Below are 5,222 nucleotides of genomic sequence, written 5' to 3'. Positions count from 1 at the left end.
ATTGTGTTGTTCGTCTTTTAATAATTGAGTTGGAAATATTCTTATAAATTCTATGCTAGTACTTTATCAGGTTTGTGTTTTGTAAATATCTTTCCCCCAATCTGTTGCTTGTCTTTTAAATTTTTTAGCAGTGTCTTTCAAAATGCAGAAGTTTTTAATTTTGATGAGACTCAATTTATCACATGTTTTTCCTTTGTTGGATGTCTGATCTAGAGAATCTTTGTCTAAGACCAGGTGTTGAACATGTGTTATAGTCTCTTACAAAAACTGTTTTCAGGGTTCTTGGGTGGCTCAGTTGGTTAAGCATCCCATCCTTGATTTCAGCTCATGTCATCATCTCCTGGTCATGAGATCAAGCCCTGCGTCAAGCCCTGTGCTCAGCTCAGAGTCGGCCCGTCCTTTTCCCTCTTTTCCCCACTGCTTGAGAGTGCTTCCTCTCTCTTTCTAAAATAAATAAATAAATAACTGTTTTAGTTTCTACATTTCAGCTTGTAATCATGTTGCGTTAACTCTTGTGTATGGTGTGAGGTGACAGTCTAAGCCTTTCTTTTTGCACAAGGATATATGAAATTGTTTGAGTATCTTTCAATGAAAAGACTATACTTTCCCACTAAACTAATTGTCTTGACACTTAAGTAAAACAACTGACTGACTGAAAATTTAAGGATTTATTTCTTGGGACAGAAGTATTTCCTTCCCAGTTTCCAGATGATGGAACTGAGGCTGGTCAGTGTTAGAACAGGCTCCCAGAAGTTAGATCTTCCTTGGTCTAATACCCATGCTCTTTCCTTCAAATAACTCCAAATATAGAAAACTATTATTTTAAAATTTCATAATATTTATAAAGAGCTTGGGAATCTGGGATTTGTCTTTAATATAATGCCTTATTGAAAAGGATGCCAATTATCTTTCAATATGAGGGAAGATAATTTAGATATATAGACCTCCTCTTATTTTAGCCACTCATAATGTAAGAAATAGGGACTCTACTTCTTCATTCAATTATTCATATAACACATCTTTATTAAATGTCTACAATCTAGAGAATCCACTAATCTATTAATAACAGCTATTTATAACGTGTCCTTTATGGTCTTCTCAGGAAGAATCTCCCACTAATTGCTGCTCCCCATCTACCCGCAGACATCAATTCAATCACGTGTCCCCAGTTAGTTACTCCCTTCCCTCCCTCAGCAGGGCAAGACCTAGAAGTCACAAAGACTCAGGTTGGGAACTCCACAAGAACTATAAAAAAGCTCCAGGCCTGAGGCAAAAACCTGTCTCATGTAGCCTGCTCTGTCAGGATTTGTTACTCCACATCTGTTCTCTCACGTCTTGGCTCTCTTCCTTTGGTTCCTGAGAAATCTTGGTTCCTGCACATTTCCTTTATCTCTTGACTACCTGGTTTACCCCACTTTTTGTTTTGCACTGTGTTTTGAATTTCCACTCTCTGCTTGATCTGTTCTGACCTTCTCTACTGATCCATGTAATGAGCTCTCCTTTTGACCTGTACCCCTCCCTCGACCTCCTTAGCATAAGAAGCTTTTCCAGTAGAAATTGCTTACCTGATTCTAAATGCTCAGTTCAGCCTTGACCATCAAATACTTGGCTCTGACCTGGAACTGGCACGTGTCTGACTTCTGCTTTCATTTTCATGAAATGTTCCAAGTACTGGAGGGTAGTGACCATTAAGAATGTGGACTCTGTGCTAAGATTGTCTGGGTTAAAACTCTATTTTATCCAAAGTAGACTTTACCACCCACATAAACTTTGGCAAATTACTCAGTCTTTCTGTGTCTTAACCTCATCCATAAAATAGGAGTAATAGCAATATAACTTCCAGGGTGATGATTTGAATACAAAGAGTTAACATCCATGTTAAAATAGTGTCTGGGGGCACCTGGGTGTCTCAGTGGGTTAAAGCCTCTGCCTTCGGCTCAGGTCATGATCCCAGAGTCCTAGGATCGAGCCCCACATCGGGCTCTTTGCTCAGCTGGGAGTCTGTTTCTTCCTCTCTCTCTGCCTACTTGTGATCTCCATCTGTCAAATAAATAAATTTAAAAATCTTTTTAAAAAAATAGTGTCTGATACATAATAAGCTCTCAATAAATTTGAGCTATTATTCTGTTATGACTACATCCACCCTTTGTAAACTGTCTTCCTGCCTCTGGTTTGCTCCCCCAAAATCCATTCTTCACCCCGCAGCCAGAGTAGTGTTCCTAAGATGTAAATGTGGAGTGTGGCTCACTTTGCTTCAGATAAAATATGCACTCTTGACCTTGCTTACAAGGCCTTTCCTCGCCTCACTTTGATCCTTTCCTCACAGTCTTCAGGGCCAATTCTTGCCAATGCTACAGTTATATTTTGCTTTGTTGCATTTTTAAAGTATTTTTATTTGCTTGTTTGTTTAGTATTACATAGCCTCTTGTCTCCATGCTTTTACTCAGCCTGCTTCCCCTGAAGGACACAAGCCACATCTTACCCCCATACCCAGGTAAATTCTTATTATCATTCAATTCTTAATTATCAGTTCCTTCCCTGGGGACCTCCACTGATTCCCTACAGCAATTTAGGAACCTCCTTTTGTGTTCCCATAGCACTTTGAATCCCCTTAACATGAAATCTATCATGCTGTATTTTAATTGTATGTATAGACACCTTTCTTTTTCACTAGACAGAAAATTATTTAGGTCACAGTTACCTCAATGCTGTTCATAGTTTTACTTCTAATGCTTAACACAGTATTTAGTACAGGAAAAGCTTCTAGAAGCTCTGCGTTAGGCTTCAACACAGTTGACAGTTGTCTAACAGTTTTGATAGGTGCTTTTAAGTGGAGGAAAGGCGATCCACAGATCAAAATCTGAGAATATTTATTTTCTTATATTAGAAATGGTATTAATGCATTTCTTGAAGCAGTTTTAGTTTTACACAAAAAGGATAGGACGAGAAAAGCCTGATTCACGCAAAAAAAAGACAAATGGAAGATTTTAGAACTCTCTCATCCTTCCATGTATCTTCATAGAGCAAGTGGAAGATCTTTACATGAAAATAATCAAACACATGGCAGAGAGAAAAGTACAATGTTGGCATTGACATAACACCATTTGAAGACTGACTTCTTCTCCTTTTGGATACCCAGATGGTGGTGTGTGAAATTGCCACCTAGTATGGCGTCCATGGACGGTTTCATGGGAGTGTCCCCACGAATTTCATTTATCTGTCACTTTTGTTTACTGAAATTTATATACTTAACTAATTTGACTTGACATAATCAGGACACACCATGAGAAACAAGATGACTTCTTTTAAACATTTCATTTAATAAGAATGTACTGGATGCAGTCTTCTGTTCCTTTTTATTAAGGAAGGAGATACGGACTAACCACCATTACTCACAGGGTTAGCATGAATTTATAATAAAATTCTCCAAGACATGTGCAATATCTACATTTTAGCTAATGGGAATTGATTTAGAATTATATCCATTTTTAACAACTTATAATGAATTTTTCTTTTGCATTGCTCCCAGTCATACATTAGCCTTTTAAGTGCCATACAACCTAAAAGAAATCTGTACACTATAATAACTTATGATGGTGTTTGTTCAGCAAAATGCATTTTGGCTTTTCCACAACCTCTTGGATGCGACATAGCCTAATTCAACATGGCGGATTTCTCAGTGGCTTGGCTCCATTCCCTCTGAAAAATAAATGTAAAGTTTTAGAAGTCGACTAATTTCAACTGTACTTGTTCAGTGGAAAATTAAGGATTTATAAGAGACCTATCTTGTCTTTATAAAGCTGTGGTTTGAATGAGCTGAAAATCCAGTTCTCTTAATGGTTCTTCTGCATTCACTTCAGTTCCCAGAGATCGGAAAGAAGTTTTTCAGAAAACCAAAGAAAATTCTCTTACTTCTCATTTGGGATTGTTTTAAAGGTAATACCTGAAGATACAGTATGAGCTCCTTCCTCATTGGTATCATCTGTGGCATTATTAAGTCTTCCCTATGACAAATCAGTTGTTCCTAATCAATAAAATATGATCTGCCAGAGAAGGAGGAAAAGAATGTGATGTTTATAAACTGAAATGCCTTTTTAAATTTAGGAATGATTTACTCACATCTTGCCTTATAGAAATAGCCCCTATTGTACTAAGCAAATATGTATTGCCCAAGAGAGTAAGAATAGTAGTTTACAATTTTTTAAAAAGTTATTCAGAGGGAGTACTTCTGACACTCTGAAATGAATTCTAAAGCATAACCATGCTTTATTGGCAAAATGCTTAATGATAACATGGCATCATATACAGAATCTTCATGGGACTGGTATGACCTGCATATTCAGCACACTTCCTGGCACAGTCCTATGTGGTTGGAAAGTGGTAATTTCAATTATTATTGTTCATGTTATCACAAACATGGTCTCTTTTGACTTCCCTTGATCACTGACCGATTACAGTCCCTCAAATATTGCTAAGCCATGTTAGGGAATCACAGATGAAACATCGCTCACGTTACTTCTTGAGAAAATTATCTCACCTGCTCTCCAGTGCTGACCGCCAGTGACCTCAGTCCTCTCTCAAGGTGTTATCTATAAGCAGGCAAAGAATTTTTCTCTAAGTTTAGGAACTGTTTACAAGGTTGTGTGTGTGTGTGTGTGTGTGTGTGTTTTCTCTCTCTCTCTCTCTCTCTTTTTTGCCCTATAATTGTAGTCTACAAATATAGACCTCAGCCATCTGTTGATTCTGTTACTCATTTACAGGTGACATAAGGAGAAGTGAGACTGGCTAGGGACTGAAGATCCACAGAGCTCTACGACTTTAGTCTTACTCATTCCTGGAGCCAAGGAATATGGCTTCTAGTTTTGAAGACCAGAAGGCGTGCTTCTTCCAAGAGAGTCTCTACCCCTGACCGAGCTCCTTTCTGCCATGTTTTTAAATGTTAGTTAGTTAAAAATTAGATATGCATATCTAATTTGATATGCATATCAATCATTTCTTGTTCCCAGGAGGGATAAAGGAAAGTTAGACACTAACAAAACAATAATTATTCCTGAGTTCCAGGAGACCTGAAGAACTATTCATTCATTCATTCATTCATTTAATGAAGTTTTTGTGAGTGTGTGTACTCTGTCACTTCGGTGAACGCTAGGAAGGAAATCAAATCTTAGAAAGCATAACTCTCTTAAGAAGCTTACCATTTAGGAAAAGAGATGGATATAAGA

The 5,222-nt window shown here is 37.6% G+C and overlaps 1 long non-coding RNA gene across 1 annotated transcript; it reads right to left on the bottom strand.

Annotated features, from left to right (window-relative positions):
* Positions 1-3,513: 3,513 nt before the first annotated feature.
* Positions 3,514-4,591, bottom strand: LOC101673155. The gene is made up of 3 exons (XR_199242.2): positions 4,538-4,591; positions 3,944-4,043; positions 3,514-3,699 (listed from the first exon to the last, which is right to left on the bottom strand). It is a non-coding gene; the product is annotated as an uncharacterized LOC101673155 (long non-coding RNA).
* Positions 4,592-5,222: the final 631 nt, after the last annotated feature.

Source organism: Mustela putorius, unplaced genomic scaffold (assembly GCF_011764305.1).
Source record: "Mustela putorius furo isolate JIRA1106 unplaced genomic scaffold, ASM1176430v1.1 tig00000460_pilon_pilon_pilon, whole genome shotgun sequence".
Taxonomy (NCBI): domain Eukaryota; kingdom Metazoa; phylum Chordata; class Mammalia; order Carnivora; family Mustelidae; genus Mustela; species Mustela putorius.
This window is presented reverse-complemented; position numbering and strand designations above follow the sequence as displayed.